The following is an 18,116-nucleotide window of genomic DNA, read 5'->3' on the forward strand; positions in this document are numbered from 1 at the left end:
CCTTTTGATTTTTTTTTTCCACTGTAATAGTTTCTGCAGCAGAATCCAAAGTAAATAATACTGCAACAATCCAAGAGCTGCACAAGCCTTACCCATATTCACGTAAGTTTCCATCAGCAAAACTTTTATTACCCCCTTTGCTTATTTACTGTATAATCACATCCTGTTCATGTTCTAGGCCAAGGCATCAGAAGCAGCAGGGTAAGTGACAGTACTCTAGATTCCAGGCAATATCATTAAACTGACAAGTGTCTGTGGCCGGAGCTTATAACAGCAAAACAACTAAACCCTCAGGAGTGGAAACAGAGATTTGTGATCTGTCTTTTCCTTGCATTTGATTGCCCTAGCGCTTTGCGTTTGTAGGATTCATGGAGCTCAACTCACTGCTAGTTCTATTGTGCTACCGGACTAACTTGGTTTTTCCATGGATTAGGCAGCTCTACAGAGTCGAGAGGGGATAAAAGCAAAAATCCACAAAACCTTTTTAGCCCAAACTGAGTAAGGCAACAGCAGGCAGTCAAACAACAACTTGCTCGCAAGTCACAACAAGCCTTTCTTGGGAAAGAATTTCTTTCTCATAATGACAAAGATTAGTTCACTTAATTTTTCTAAATGGGATCACAATTCAGTCTTTAAAATGAAGACCCAGAAAAGGAAAATAATATATTTCAGGCTACTAAAATTGCTTTTCAAGAGCTGGAAAAGGGAGTTGTTATAAATTGGAATGACACAACTTGGTCTTCCATATGGGAGAACCCTGCCTATAAAATTCAGGGGGATATGCTGATAAGCTGGGAGGTGAGAAGCTGATATGCATGGACCGGGAGAGGGACCTTGGGGTGATAATGTCCAAAGATCTAAAGGCAAAAAAAACAGTGTGACAAGGCAGTGGCTGCTGCCAGTAGGATGCTGGGCTGTATAAAGAGAGGCGTAGCCAATAGAAAGAAGAAGGTGTTGATGCCCCTGTACAGGTCATTGGTAAGGCCCCACTTGGAGTATTGTGTTCAGTTTTGGAGATCGTATCTGACGAAGGACATAAGAAGACTTGAAGCGGTCCAGAGGAGGGTGACGAAAATGATAGGAGGCTTGCGCCAGAAGACGTATGAGGAGAGACCGGAAGCCCTGTATATGTATACCCTAGAGCAGGGGTCTGCAACCTTTAAGACATAAAGAGCCACTTGGACCCGTTTTCGAAAAGAAAAAAAAACTTGGAGCCGCAAAACCATTATAAAACAAATCTAACACTGCATATATTGTTTCTTATCTTAATGCTATATACAGGATCACTAAATTGAAAATAAAATCATTTTTCCTACCTTTGCTATTTGGTGATTTCATGAGTCTCTGGTTGCACTTTCTTCTTCTGACTGTGCATCCAATCTTTCTTCCTTTCTTTCAGCCTCCTGTATGTTTCCTCTCCTCCAGACCTCATTCTCTCCCCCAACTTCTTTCTGTCTCCCTGTTCCCCCTTCTTTCTGTCTCCGTGCCGTCCCCCAAGCCACTCGGTTTGCTGCCACCGCAATCGGGGAACAGCCCCCAAGCCACCGCCGTCCCAAGCTTTCCCTGCAGAAGTGTTGTGCTGACCAGCATTCCGCTCCCTGACGTCAATTCTGACGTAGGAGAGGAAGTTCCGGGCCAACAAGGCATTTCTCCTCATTCCATCCAGCCTGAGCCCCATCTCTCCTTGATCCAGCATTTCCCTTCTGTGTCTGTCAGAATTACCATTCCACCTATTTTCCAGCATCACCCTTCTTTGTGTCCATCTCACCTATATCCCTATCTCACCACTTTTTCAGAATCTTCATTTGTCTCTGTCCTTATCTTTACGCCATGTTCACCATTTGCCCTTTCAATGTCTTTATCTCCCCCCCCCCCCCACTTTTTCAGCATTACTTCTATGTCTCTATTTCACCTCCTCTTCATGTCCCCTCTGTATCTCTATCCTTATTCAGTAGGTCCTGCTTACCCTTTCTCTTCTTTGTGTCACTATCTCCATTTTCAGCTTTCCCCCCTTTTCCTTTGTTACTGCACCCTGTAGCTAGAATCTTTCCACCCTCCCTCCACTCCGGCCCAGCCCAGTATGAAATATTTCCTTTTGTTTCCCTCCCCTCTCTCTTCTGCTCCCTCACCCACGAGTCCTGCATCTGGCCCTCTCCCTTCTACCTGCACCTGGCAACACCCCCCTGCTCCGCGGCTCTCTTAAGCAACTCGTCAGCAGCGGTGATCAAGACAAGCTGCCGACATCGAGGCCTTCCCTCTACGAGTCCCGCCTTTGTGGAAAAAGGAAGTTGAAACAAGCGGGACTCGCAGAGGGTAGGCCCCGACGTCAGAAGCTGCTGCTGAGTTGCCGAAGAGAGCCGCGGAGCAGGGGATGTGGCCGGAAGCAGGTAGAAGGGAGAGGGAGATAGGAAGGCTGTAGATCTCCGGAGCATGACACCGACCCCGGCCAGGATGATTTCTTTTTCAGGCACCTTACAAGTCCAGCGTCGCGGCGGGAAATAGCCATGCTGAGCAGTGAGCTCAGCACTACACAGATGAAAGCCTTGCTTGCTGATTGGTCCGGCGGGGCGGGGCCGCCGGACCAATCAGCAAGCAAGGCTTTCATCTGTGTATGTGCTGAGCTCACTGCTCAGCATGGCTATTTCCCGCCGCGACGCCGGACTTAAGCTGCATGCCTGCGTGACACACTACCGGAGCCGCAGCAAAGGTGGAAAAGAGCCGCATGCGGCTCTGGAGCCGCAGGTTGCCGACCCCCGCCCTAGAGGAAAGGAGGGGCAGGGGAGATATAATTCAGACGTTCAAATACTTGAAGGGTATTAACGTAGAACAAAATCTTTTCCAGAGAAAGGAAAATGGTAAAACCAGTGGACATAATTTGAGGTTGAGAGGTGGTAGATTCAGGGGCAATGTTAGGAAATTCTACTTTACGGAGAGGGTGGTGGATGCCTGGAATGCGCTCCCGAGAGAGGTGGTGGAGAGTAAAACTGTGACTGAGTTCAAAGAAGCGTGGGATGAACAAAGAGGATTTAGAATCAGAAAATAATATTAAATATTGAACTAAGGCCAGTACTGTTCAGACTTGCACGGTCTGTGTCTGTGTATGGCCGTTTGGTGGGGGATGGGCTGCGGAGGGCTTCAGTGGCTGGGAGGGTGTAGATGGGCTGGAGTAGGTTTTAATGGAGATTTCGGCAATTGGAACCCAAGCACAGTTCTGGTAGAGCTTTGGATTCTTGCCCAGAAATAGCTAAGAAAAAAAATTAAAAAATTTAAATTGAATTAGGTTGGGCAGACTGGATGGACTATTCGGGTCTTTATCTGCTGTCATCTACTATGTTACTATGTATGTTCTACTATGTTAACTGTTAATTGGCATTTATGGAAAAATGTTGGAATAAGGCAGGTTAAACATCTTATATGTAGATGCCTTTATATTCTGTGCAACCTGATTGTATGGCTTTATGTTTTAGGGTAAAACAACAGAGTAAGCACACAATGGGTTCACATCACAAACAATGAGGCATCGTATGCAATACTATATCAAGCAGAGAGAGATCCCAGAGGACTGGAAAATTGCAAATGTCATGCCCATCTTCAAGAAGGGTTCAAGGGGGGACCCGGGAAACTACAGGCCGGTGAGCTTGACCTCGGTCCCGGGAAAGATGATGGAAGCACTGATTAAGGACAGCATCTGTGAACACATAGAAAACAATGGACAGCTAAAGTCGAGTCAGCACGGCTTCTGCAAGGGTAGGTCATGCCTCACAAACTTATTGTACTTCTTTTAGGGGGTAAACAGCCAGGTGGATAAAGGGGAATCCATTGACATCATTTACCTTGACTTTCAAAAAGCCTTCCACAAGGTACCGCACGAAAGACTGCTTAAAAAGCTGTGGAAACATGGGGTGCAAGGGGAGGTCCACCGATGGATCAAAAACTGGCTGGCGGACAGGAAACAGAGGGTTGGAGTAAAGGGCCATTACTCAGACTGGCAATGGGTCACGAGCGGAATTCCGCAGGGGTCGGTGCTGGGACCGCTCCTGTTCAGTATATTTATTAATGACCTGGAGGCGGGAACAAATTGCGAAGTTATTAAATTTGCTGATGACACCAAACTCTACCGCAGGGTTGAAACCATGGAAGACTGCGAAGATCTGTAAAGGGACCTAACAATACTAGAAGAATGGGCCAAAAAGTGGCAAATGAGCTTTAACGTAGGGAAATGCAAGGTCATGCATGTAGGGAAAAAGAACCCAATGTTCAGCTACAAAATGGGGGGATCACTGCTAGGGGTAAGTAACCTTGTAAGAGACCTGGGAGTGATGGTAGACACAACTTTGAAGGCGTCAGCACAGTGCGCCACAGCCTCAAGAAAAGCAAACAAAATGTTGGGTATCATTAAGAAGGGTATCACGACCAGGACAAAGGAGGTCATCCTGCCACTATATCGTGCAATGGTGCGACCGCATCTGGAGTACTGTGTCCAGTACTGGTTGCCGTACCTCAAGAAGGACATAGCGGTACTTGAGGGAGTCCAGAGAAGAGCACTAAACTGATAAGGGGTATGGAAAACCTCTCATATACTGACAGACTGAAAAAGCTGGGGCTGTTCTCCCTTGAAAAGCGGAGACAGAGGAGACATGATAGAAACCTTCAAGATCCTGAAGGGTATAGAAAAGGTAGACAGGAACAGATTTTTCAGATTATGGGGAACCACAAGTACAAGGGGGCACTCGGAGAAATTAAAAGGGGGCAGGTTTAGAACAAATGCCAGAAAGTTATTTTTCACCCAGAGGGTGGTGGATACATGGAACGCGCTTCCGGAGGCTGTGATAGGCCGGAGCACGTTACAAGGCTTCAAAGAAGGTTTGGATAGGTTCCTAGAGGAGAAAGGAATTGAGGGGTACAGATAGGAGTAGAGGCAGGTTATAGGGATAGTCTGGGACCACTGCTCAGGCAATGGGCCTGATGGGCCGCCGCAGGAGCGGACCGCTGGGTGAGATGGACCTCTGGTCTGCCTCAGCGGAGGCAACGTCTTATGTTCTTAAGCATTAACAGGAAAAAAAGTTACAGTCCCTTCCCTTCAATTCTACTCCTGGCAAACAAGGCCAGAGTTGATGGAATGGCACTCCGAGGCCCTGGACTCTGATGAGCCCCGAAGAAGCCACTCCACCTCCCTTCCCCCATTCATCCCCAAAGAAATATCAGTGACTAAGTGCCAGAACCGTACAAAACACCCCCTCCCCTTCCCAATACAACCCCCCCACCCCCCTTGGTACTCTCCATCCCACCCTACCATATCTCACCCTTGCTCCCACCCCAACAAACTGAGCTTCCAGATTAGGCCACCCATTGTAAAACTGCACTGCCTCCCTTTGGATGTAAGGACTTCAGATATGGCTCCCAGATATTGCAGGGGGGGTTGGGGGGCCTAATGGGGGCTGACATCATTGGAGCCCCTCATATTAGGAGGCCATAGGTGTAATGTGGGACCTCTGACAGCTCCTGGTGCCTGTGTCTAGGGCTTAGATAGTGAAGAGCACTCTGGAGGGTGCTCCTGATAAATGTCCAGGCCCAGGTCCTCAGGGATACACTACAGGAGGGCACCGCTCATTGTATTGAAATGGTGTCTCTTGTAATGGAGGCATAACTCCAGAAAAGCCTTAGGGCTCCTTTTACTAAGGTACACTAGTATTTTTAGCGCACACACGAAATTACCGCACGCTACACCACGCGGTATGCTTCTAGAATAACGCCAGCTCAATGCTGGCGTTAAGGTCTAGCGCATGTGGCAATTTAGTGTGTGCTATTCCGCGCATTAAGGCCCTAACGCACCTTAGTAAAAGGAGCCCTTAGCCTTCCATGGAGAATAATTTGGCTGTCGTCTTTCTCCCATCTTCTCTGACTCTCTCGCACTTTATCTCTCTCACACACACGTTAGCACTCTCTCACTCCCTCTGTCTCTCACTTTCGTAGTCTTTTTTTTTTTTTTGTTCTTTCTCTAATCACCAACTCCAACTCTCTCTCCAACTCCAAACTCCTTACTACCCACAAAGAAATGTTGTTCTACGCGAAGGGCTATATTTAGAGGTGCAGCGCTGTGGGAACATTCTGTCACTACAGCGGTGATGTTTATGACATCATTGGGGATATTTTCTGAGACCACTAATGGGGATGTGCACTTTAGACATTTTTTAGGCCGTTTAATTGAAACATTTGGACGTCCAGTAGAACTGGCCTTAAGCAACGATATTTCAGATGCTTGTTTACTTGATTTTCAAATTGTCTTCTTCTTGGACGTCTTTTCGACAATCGCTGCTCCATTTTGGACGTCCAGCTCTGGATGTCTGGGGTTGGACGTAGATGTCCTATCGAAAGAGCCCCTCCATGTATGTGAACTGTGTGATGTAGACTTAATGCAGCAACACTTAATGCCTCCTACATAGGAGGTGCAAAGTGCTCATGCCGTATTTTATTTGCAAGTCCAGAAAAATTAGTGCTGAGTCTGCAAAAAAGAAAATAATAAATCCCTGATATACTGCTGTGTAAAATATGGGCTTAGCGCATGGGAAAGTCCTGTGATAAAATGTGCTAAGTCAATATTTTAGCACATTTCAGTATAAAGGCCCCTTAGTGGGCAGTTGTATTTTTGCCGTAACTTCTTTTTGCTGTACTTGCAGTCTGGTAAACACAGCTAGCTGCTAATTAATTTTGTGATTGCAGCTTCCCAGACAGAGCTGGCTATGGGAGCACCTAAAACTTCTAATTCTAATGTACCTGCAGCCTGCCAGACATAGCCGGTTGTTAATTATTTCTTCACTTTTTTCAGCTCAGGGTCATTTGTGTTTATCCGATGCCTTCTTGAAGCACATTACCATTTTGACCTCTACTGCCCACTCATGGCTTTTCATTGTTCTTGAGTCTACCTTTTCAGAGCTTCAGAAGCTGACCTCCTGTTCTAGGCTTTCCTTTCCACTACAAAAGGCTCTGGTTCTTGTGTACTATTTCTTGGCAAAGTAGAATTGGTCTGGCCCAGGCCTGTTGTTCATAAAGTAGGAAATGACTCAGCACTCTCCGCTGGTTGCATGTAAGGAAAGGTAACTAGAATGGAAAATAAACATTATACACAGGATTCTGATGTGACCACATGCAAACTTAAAGGCAAGGAGGAGGGGCGGAGTCAAGCTGAGAGTCATACAACTCACAGGCTTACATGGCAGGGTCAGATGACACATAAACCCCTTGATGTCTGGCATGGAGGATGATTGCTATTGGTTCTCTAATACATTTCAGGCATACTGTTTAATTTTTTTCTCTATCATATCTCTCCTATCTCATTTTATTGTGCTTTTGGTGCAGAACTCCTATGGTTTAGCATTTTTCTAAAGTTAAGATAGGAGTTAGAGTTTGTTAGGACAGAAAAGGGTTTATTCCATGATCCAGCTTGAAAAGATAAAATTCTATGGAAAAATCTTTTGTGTATGCAACCTTTTACAGTAGAAAATGTAAATAATCTCCTGCCCTGATCCACCCACCCCACCCCAGCAACAATCGAGGCAGTAGGGAGCCCAAGCCCTCCTGCCCGAACAACCCCCACCCTTCCCAACATGATAGGGGCAGGAGGGAGTCCAATCCCTTCTGCCCTGGCGACCCCCCTACCACCTACCCCCACTAAAATATGGGCAGGAGGGATCGCAGGCCCTCCTGCCCCGATGCAGCCCCCCAATCCGGCTCTCTTGCACCACCAATTGGCCCCCCTGAACACCCCATCATCCGCCGACCCGGGAGACCCCTGCCAACCCCACCCCCACTCCCCCGTACCTAAAAAACATTGGCCAGAAGGACGGGTCCCAAGCCCATCCAAACATAAGGCCCGCAATCCTCAGAATGGCCCAACCCAGCCCATGTGCCTAAGGCTCCACCCACAGGAAGGCCTAAGGCAACTGGGCCTATTCTAGTTGGCCCAGGTGCCTCAGGCAGGTGGGGGGGGGGTGTTCGGGGTGCTGATCTGGAGTATGAGAAGGGGGCCAAACATGGGGGGGCTGCATCGGGGCAGGAGGGCCTGGGATCCCCCCTGCCCATATTGTAGTGGTGGTGGGCTCACTGAGACAGGAGGGTTGGGCTCCCTCCTATCCTGATCGTGTTGGGAAGGGTGGGGGTTGTTCGGGCAGGAGGGCTTGAGCTCCCTCCTGGGCTGGTCGTGTTGGGAAGGGTGAGGGTTGTTCGGGCAGGAGGGCTTGGGCTCCCTACTGCCCCAATCGTTGCTGGGGTGGGGTGGGTGGATCATGGCAGGAGAGATGGCTCATCTCTCCTGCCTTCATGGTGATCACCCAATCCCCACGAACCGCAGCACTTCGAGGTGAGGATTGCAGCAGGAGAGATGTCCTGCAGCGATCCTCGCCCCGAAGGGCCGCGGTTTGGGGAGATGGGCAATTGCAATCGCGGTAGGAGAGATGAGTCATCTCTCCTACCGCGATCGTTGTGGTAGGGGTAGGCAGGTTTCTGGGGTCGCTGAGCTGATCATGGCAGCCACAATCAGCTCAGAAGCCCCTTTTTCAGCACATATACCTGTTTTGACTTGGTCTAAGTCAAAACATATAACTGCTGACTAGGCAACCTACCTAAAACTTTGGTTATACCTGCTGTACAGCTATGTTTAGGTCAGCCCACCTCCTGCCCTTTCCCCGCCTCTAAAAACACCTCTTTTCGCTGTATGCGTTTAGAGGCAGGGGAAAGGCCTAAGCTGGTTTTAGATATGTCTAAAACCAGCTTTGGTTATGGGTACTTGGACGATCAGGCTTTTTGATTATCCAAGTACCCATTTAGGCCACATTTTAGACTTTTTTTTGTTTTGATTATGAGCCCCATAAGGTTTAGTTTAGTTTAGTTTTAGTTTAGACTATTGTTGGAATCTTATGTGGGATTGTTCTGGCAGATCCCACTCTCGGAAGTCTCAAAAAAGGAGCTTCTTGTGTGTCGAATGACTGGAAAGTTTGTATCATAAACTTGTGCTTTTGGAATGAAACAAGTAGATTTTCATAATGTACACTTTTCTTTAATTTAATGTTTCCTTCATGCTTAAAAGATATTAATTTAAACCTTTAATTGGCAGATGGTGAAACGGCTGCTTTATTTAACTTAATGTTGAACGAAAGCAACAGTGCCAAGGTAACAGGCATTTGGAGATGCAGATCTCCCTTAAGAGCCACAGAAACACATGTTGCTTCTGAGCAACAATGCCAAATAAAGGGTTAAACACTGTGGGCTCCTTTTATCAAGCCGCGCTAGCGGTTTAACACACGTAATAGCGGGGGTTAGCGCGTGATGAAACGTCACACGCGTTAACCCTGCTAGCGCGGCTTGATAAAAGGAGCCCTATATTAAAATATCCTGATTTTGACGTCTTTTATTTACTTCATTATAGTTGTCTTTGTCTTTAATTTTTGTTTGTTTCCACAAGGTGAGAGGGTGGGGGTGGGGGAGCTATTTCTATCTTTATTTTAACCCTTTGAGTATATACATCCAGGGTGGGATTACATTACTATTTTAAATAGGGAAAGGTTATTGAAAGAATCTATGTATTTGTATGTATTTGTGTTTTTATTGATTAGTCATTGGATGGGTGGGATAAAATGGTTGCTCATGTATGTCAGTAAGATGAATATGCTTTTCTTGATTTATTATATGTTTATATACTTGTGTATTGCACTGTTGATATATATATACATATATATATTTAAATCTTTATTAATTTTTCAAAACTAATACAAAGTGCCAGGAATTATACAGACATTAATAATCAATTATATTCAATCAATAACAATGCAGAAGAAAAATATCCCTCCCCTCCCATCCAGTACATTTAATCAAAGAATAAATCAACAAGATATCCCTCCCCACCCTGTCCTGGATGTTGATATTTGGAAAATCAATAAAGTATTAAAAAAAATATATAACCTGATTTTTTAATGGGCGAGCGGAATGAAGAGTGGCACATGTTCTTTATCTCAAAAACTAGAGCTCATAGGAGAAAACTGGTGCCATTTTTTTTAAACCGGTCTAATATTGGAGGCACCAAAATGAGTGTTAGCCAGTGTAATCATTGCAAATTCATGTACAACAGACTCTGATGATACTTTGCAGCATCTGCCAAATACTTATGACTCAGGCTGGCTGCTGGGATGCTGGACTCGATGGACCTTGGTCTGACTCAGCCTGATTTGTCTAATGCTTTTAAATAACTAAGGGCTGGATTTAATAACCTGTGTTATGCGTTTTTGCACATAAATGTGCTCAAGTGGTTTAATATACATTATTTAATGCAGGTCCCATTATGGTGAATAGTGCCTCTTTACTAATAACTCATAGTAGTCATAGTGATGCAAATTAACACTCATTAATACATTAAGACAAGTTAGTTTGTCTAGCTCTATGTGCTGAAAACATTTCACAATTGAATGATTTCCATCAATCTTTCATATTCCTTCTGGAATGTTATAATACTGGAGATAGTAACCATTGTTTAATTTTTCAAAGTCAAAGAAGCCTTAGATTTACAGATTATTTTCTTAGGTGATCCCGAATAGTACTGGTAACAAGTACTTAAGGAGTCTTTTTACAAAGCTATGCTATGAAATGGATATAGCATGTTTTAAGCATGTCCTGCCCTCTAAGTCCATTTCTTGGGTGACATTAAAAAGGCCTTCTTTCAATTTGTTTCATTTATGCCGGTGTGCTAATGTTACTGTTTAGTGCATGGTCATTTAAAAAAGTTAATGTGAACATAAGAATAGCCACACTGGGTCAGGCTGAAGGTTCATCTAGCTTAGTATCCTGTTTCTACAATGGCCAATCCAGGTCACAAGTACCTGGCAAAAACCCAAATAGTTGCAATATTCCATGCTACCAATCCCAGGGTAAGCGGTAGCTTCCCCCCATGTGTGTCTCAATAGCAGATTATGGACTTTTCCTCCAAGAACTTGTCCAAAACTTATTTAAACACATTGATGTTAACTACTGTTACCACATGCTCCGGCAAAGAGTTCTACACTACTCGGAATTTTGTAGACCACGTACTGTCTCCTATGATAAGGGCGGCATTTTCAATTTTCCATCAATAAAAGGATGTCGTTACAAAAAATACCATCACCATTTGTTCTCTTACCAGGCGGCTCTTTGGGATGGGGAATTGTTACTAAGTTCTGAATCTTATTATCATTTTAGAAAGCAACTGAAGACTTATCTATTTGGTAATTAATTCATTCTAATCTTTTGAATGGTTCTTAAATTTTTGTAAACTGCATTGAACTTTATGGTTATGTGGTATAGAAATGGATTATTAGATTCGATTAGATCTCAAATGTTCTTAATCTCTTCCTGGGATGAACTGGAGAGGCCTAAGACTCCGATTGACTCAGGTGCTTAAGGTCCCTCCTATGGGCCTTAGTCCCCTCTCCCATCTCAGAATGCATCGGGAAGGGGAAAGGCTGCCATTTTGGAGTTGTGGGCTTGCTGGCTGTAGGATGTAAGCATCCCTCTGGTCAGACTTTCAACTATAGAGATAAAGGAGTGGGTGGGGTTGGGAAGTGTTAGGGGGACTTAGGGATGCCAGGGGGACCATAGGTTTGGGGGAATGTAGGGGGTCTGGAGGGGGGTGTCGGGGTGTCATCAGTTAGGGGGTTGGGAACTTCTTGGGGGGGAGGTGGCAGCAGGAGTGACTGGGCATCAGTCCAGCTGAGAGATTTCGGGGGGTGGGGTTCCAGCAGGAAGGAGTGGGCATCACTCCTTCTAGGGGACGTCATGGGGGATGGGTTCCTGCTGCAGCCACTCAGCTGATCATATCAGGGGGATTCCCTTGCCACAATCAGCTCAGCGACTGTGTCTATGTGAAATGTAAGCTAGCATTTTGCTGGCCTTCATTTCAGGCATCTTTCACGGCATTTTTCACACCCAGCCTTGGGTGATCTTAAGTGTTTTCTTCAACTGCAACAAAGGCCTACAGTTGGACAACGTTCAAAGTCCATTCTCAAAAAATTCATCCCAAAAAGGGTTTTTTTGAAATCATCTACTTCTACGTCCAGCTATTTGATCATCCAGACTGCCAAGTCGTCTATCTTTATATCGCATTCTCGTCCAAAAAATTGTCCAAGTTTCAAATGCCTAGAACACGACCTTTTGGATATAGGAGGTGCCAGAAAAGTGATGGACTGGCTACCCAGACATGTCAGCACAGTAGTGGGTCACCTTACAGGGCATTACTGTGACCTTCACAAAAAGGGTGCTACATAAAAATCTCATCACAACTCCCCAAACACCCCAAAACCTACTATACCCACCTGTCTACAACTCCAATAGGCCTTATGGCTGCAGGTGCCACCTATATGGCAGTACAGTAGGGTTTTGGGGGCTTTTGGTGGGCTCACATTTTCCACCATGAATGCAGTAGTTAGAGTGGCTTATGGGCCTGGATCCTTCTCTCTGTGATTCACTAGCCCATCCATCAGACTACTTAAGCAACTAATGTGCAGCTCTACTAGACTTTCCTATGCCAGATACTGATGTTCTGAAGGCAGGTATGTACTTTTTTATTCTGATTTTTATGGCGGGGAGGGGGGGAGGCGGGGCAGTGATCACTGGGGGAGTGTGTGAGGGTCTGTACTTTGTGTCTGCAATGATTATCTGGCCACTTTGAATACCTTCTGGGCACTTATACATATAAGTTTTGTCCAGGCAGCCTCGTAAAAATTTTGATTAGCCCTGCAGTACAACTAAGTCTAGGTTGGCCCTTGTCCCACCCAAATCCCATCCTCACCATTCTTCCTAAAATGCCCCTTTCAATTCTGGGCATACAGTGGCATTCAGAGGCCTAAAAAGTCCCTGGATACATCTAAAAATTCATATCGATTATCGGCACTTGGATGACTTGTCTTTTAGGTCGTCCAAATACCAATTTGGGCGGGTTTTTAGACATATTTCTGTTTCGACTGTTTTCACCTAACTGTGTTTTTGTCTATAGAGGAAGAGGAAACCAAACCATTGACTGTAAGCTGCCCAGAGTATAAGGTAGAAGGGTGACATATACAGTATAATTGTAATACTCGTAAATACTATGTCTATTCTAAAATTGTGTAGCTGCCTCAAATTTCAACCGTTTGCCTATTTATGTTCAAGAAACATTTATTCAATGAAACATTTTATTTTGGAACATCAATACTAGACTGAATTGTCTCATCTGATTTGAACCTTGAAGTGGATTATCCTTTCTCCGCATCAAAGAATCCATGCCAGGATTTTCCCTGGAGCCTCTGAAGAAGTGATTTGGAACCCAGTGAGGATATTCGGCTAGTATGTGCACAAAAAAGGGAGATTACATATGGCATCAACCAGTTTTTTCCACAACATTATGTCTTTTGAGGCTTCAGTTGCTAGGAATAAAAAAACCGCTCTGCTGGAACATTTGGCTGGCTGTATGACTCAAATTACTAGAGTAGAAAAATGCTAACTGGGTCTTGCCAATCTTTAAATAATATCACTCATCCTGTACTTCTTTCAGTTTCCTCTAGTTCTCGGTTCAGAAGAGATATTAGTTCTGAACCTGGATTTCAGTGTATATTAATTTGAAAGAAAAACAAATGAATTAGGATGAAAAAAAAATGAAGAAGTGATGAAAAGGGAATGATGAAGAAGGCTTAAAGCACAGGGCTATCTCAATTCTTTGACTGTTGGAACATTAAGAAACAAGGAATGTTCGTTTTTTTTTTATATTTTCAGGAGAGTTTCAGTAGCCAGACTTTTCTAAATGAAATATTTCTTCATGAATTAGCACACATTGCCAATAGAAAGAGCATAAGTGAGGAATCAGCCTGAAATGCTAGATGCTGAAACACTGTGGGCTTCATTCTACAAAACTGGAAGCCACACAAAAATATTTTGGGTAGATGCAAATGGAAATATTTGCATCCACAATTCAGACAAGCATAGAATTACATGGCAACTTAGAAGAGTGTGTTCTACAAAACAAAAAGATTGCGTTCGGGAGGTGCTATGTGTTCCCATGTTAGCTCTCTCTTAACCAGTTAGCATATACTAATCAGAATACGCTAGCTGGTTAACACAGACATGTACCCTACTGAAAAAAATACTTTAAAAAAATCATTAATGTGCACTTAGGACCTCTTCTACTAAACTGCGCTAGCAGTTTTAGCGCTGGGAGCCGCGCTGCTCCCGACGCTCATAAGAACTCTATGAGCGTCGGGAGCAGTGCGGGCCATTCAGTGTGGCTCCCCATGCTAAAACTTCTAGCGCGGTTTAGTAGAAGAGAGGGTTAGTGTATGGCAATGCAAAATTATCCCAAAATGCTATAACACATGGGGACTGTAACAGATGCTGGAGTGAATGGGAAGAAGATAAGTACTGAGGGGAAGAAGGATAGATACGAGGTTGGGGATAGGTAGAAGGCAGGAAGGAGAAACTGGAGGCTGAGGAAGGAGAGAGGGGACAGATAGATGGAAAGAGAGAGTGATAGGGAGTCACATACTGGGGGCAACAAAGAGATAGGTGAGTCACTGGATGATAGGAAAAGAGAAAGAGGCAGGTAGGTGGATGCTTGAGATTTGGGGAGGGAATAAGCAAGGAGGAGAGTGGTTATATGGGAAGAAGGGTACAAGGCAGGATGGTGAGGGATAGGGAAAGCAGATAGAGGGATAGGGAGAGTAGGAATTGAGTTAAGTGAGGATAGGGATTGTGTGGGAGAAGAGCATGGGACTTACTTGGGAGAGGGAAGAGTGGAGACAATACAGCAAGGTTTTGATGACTAGAGCAACCCTTGGCTAGTTATTGACTAATCTCAATTCTTTACTTCCTCTCTAAGATTTTAGAGAAAGTAATTTCTAAGCAATGGTCAGGTTATGTGGAACAGACTTCTGCCCAACATTCTTGACATAGTACAGAAGCCATTCTGGCCTGTTTGCTTATTGATATTCATGAAAAATTGGAAAAAAAATGGCATAATGCCTTATTAATATCTTTTGATTTAACCTCAGTGTATGATACAATCAATCATATGTTGTTATTGTGTAGACTAGCAGATATTGGGATTTCAAAGACTGTGTTTAATTGGTTTGCTTCTGTTTTACAGGAGCAGTCTTTTGCTGTAAAAGTATTTTCTACTTCATGTGTCCAATATGATTTGCCAAGTCATGTTCCTCATGAAGTAAAGGCTGCTTTGTTTACCTCATTGGAATAACTACAAGACGGCATTGAATCTTCCAAAACAGACAATATTCGTTTATTGTTAGTATAAAAACTTACAGTATTACAGCAGCAGAGACATATCAGAAAAATGTATTGTCAGTTCAGAATATGCAATGGAGAGAAGAACTTCAACCCATATGCTTAGCAGGGGGCTAGCAGATCCCCGTAGCATAAGTAAGTGAATCTCTCTGGCTTTACCTAGAATGCACGTGTTTTTTATACAGAGCAATTCTTCCTTTGTTCCAAAAAGTCCATCCCCGAATTCTGGTTATGTAATTCCCTATTGGTACATAAAATAATGTATACCTAACTCTTCCTCTCAGTCCACACCTCTCTCACCTCCACCCCCCTCCCCAGTAGGGGGGGGGGGCCTTGCAGAAACAGAGAACTCTTGGTGAACTTTCTTTCTCCAGCGCTAAAATCTTTATCACTTTGTAGATGCTAATTAGTGGTTTTACAATTCTTCGGGATGGTGTCCTTGTATGCTGAAAGTTGGCAAAGGTGACCTTTCAACAATCCAGCTGCTTGGTTCCCATAACTTGGTTCAGAGACAGGGAGCAAATGTTTTGGTACCAAGTTCTCTCATCTCGCTACACCCACATCGTCCTGCAGGGATCCTTGCTCATTATAAAAGTTTTATGGCTTTCCAGGGTGCCTGTCATATGAAGTCATACAGCACTGATAACAGTTCAGCAGAACCTTGGAGAAATATCCTCCCAGCAGGAAATGGAGACAAAAACTTTGTAGCAAAGGTCAGCTGAGTTAGCATTGCAAAGGATATATGTACAGGCTGGGCCTGGCTATGGGAAAATACAGGTCTGTAGTGTCCAGCATACACAAGGTAGTCGTCCACAAGGTAGGCCAGTATGTCCAGTTGATTCATCTGTATGTCCAGGTTATCCATGTCACTCAGAACTCAGTTCTGTCGCCATTTCTTTTTGATGTCTTCTTGAGCCCTTTAGCCAAATTAATCTGGCATTTTAACATCAGAACATATTAATTACTAAGATGATGATATTCTTATGGTTTATTAGATAATGTGTGAACCTCCCTCCCCTAATCTTTTTTCATTGTAGGTAGGTCTTGATTCTGTCACAAATTGGTTCCAAACTAAGTACCTGGTAACAAATCTGGCAAACTCTATAGCCTGTTGGATCACTGCTGATAATTTCAGACCTACTTAAGTTCTCTCTGTTTCTGAAATATCTGTCCCGCTGGTAGAACCATTTTGGTATCTACTACTACTACTATTTATTATGTCTAAAGCGCTGAAAGGTGTACGCAGCGCTGTACATTTTAACATACAATAGACAATCCCTGCTCAGAAGAGCTTACAATCTAATTTAGATAGGACATTTTGGGGTTGGAGATATTATGGTAGAAGAAATGATACAGTGGGTATAGGATCTGACAGCAGTGAGTGGGAGTTAGGAGTTGAAAACAAAGATTCAAAAAAGTGGGCTTTTAGCTTGGATTTGAACGCTGCTGGGGAGGGAGCATGTCGTCTTGATTCAGGTAGCCTGTTCCAGGCATACAGTGCCGCAAGAAAGAACGGATGGAGTCTGGAGCTGGCAGTACAGATAATGGTTATTATTGACTTATCACTTTCCTGTATTCAACAGATTTCAAATCTTAAATCATGCTTTTTCATTTTACATCAACTAAAATAAAAAAAGAAAATACCATGACATGGCTACGTTACATACTCTTCTATTCAACTTGTTAACTTCACTCTTAGATTGTTAAAAATTTTATTTATTTATTTAATACATTTTTCAATACCTTTTCCTTAGACAAATCAATTAAGAGTGGCCAGATGGCTGTTACAAAATTGGTTAGTGGTCTTTGTCATATAGCAGGGGTGTCAAAGTCCCTCCTTGGGTTTTCAGGATTTCCCCAATGAATATGCATGAGATCTATTAGCATACAATGAAAGCAGTGCATCCAAATAGATCTCATGCATATTCATTGAGGAAATCCTAAAAACCTGACTGGATTGCTGCCTTCGAGGAGGGACTTTGACACCCCTGTCATATAGGGACAGACTTATAGACCTCAATATGTATACTCTAGAAGAAAGACGGGAGAGAGGGACTATGACAGAGACATTTAAATATCTCCATGGCATTAATGTACAAGAGGTGAGCCTTTTTCAAATGAAGGAAAACTCTGGAATGAGAGGGCATGGGATGAAGTTAAGAGGTGATAGGCTCAGGAGTAATCTGAGGAAATACATTTTTACAGAAAGGGTGATAGATGTGGAATAGTTTCCAAGTAGAGGTGGTGGAGACAAAGATAGTGGCTGAATTCAAGAAAGCATGGGACAGGCACATGGGATATTTTAGGGAAAGGAGGAGATAGTGGATGTTGTGGATGAACAGATTGGATGGGTCATTTGGCTTTTATCTGCCGTCATGTTTCTACGTTTCTTCTATGTAAGATGGTATACATAAATAATAAAATATAGTAAACACAAGGTCACAATTAAATATCCCAGCAATTCGAAAGAAACAAGTTAAATTTCAAACCTGTCTTAAACAGGAATAAAGAATTGCCAGCGCTGAGGCATGATTTCAGCTAATTTCACCTTGTAGTGCCTGAATAAACTGTTTTTACTATCTCTGTCCCCAGGATTGGTCTCAGTTCATCTGAGTGGACGTCTGCCACAATGCTTGGTACTGGCGCGGGTTGATGATATCACCTGCGGCAGGATAAAAGAACGGCTGGCACTGAGGCATCATACTGAAGAAGCCTGCCTAAAGGGCAGGAGATGTTTTACTGCATGGTTTAATAAAAGGACTCCTTTATCATCCTATTGAAGAGCACTTTTTCAAAACTCACTCAGTCTTTTTTTTTTTATCCCAGTT

The sequence above is a fragment of the Geotrypetes seraphini genome, chromosome 1, assembly GCF_902459505.1.
Source record: "Geotrypetes seraphini chromosome 1, aGeoSer1.1, whole genome shotgun sequence".
Classification (NCBI taxonomy): domain Eukaryota; kingdom Metazoa; phylum Chordata; class Amphibia; order Gymnophiona; family Dermophiidae; genus Geotrypetes; species Geotrypetes seraphini.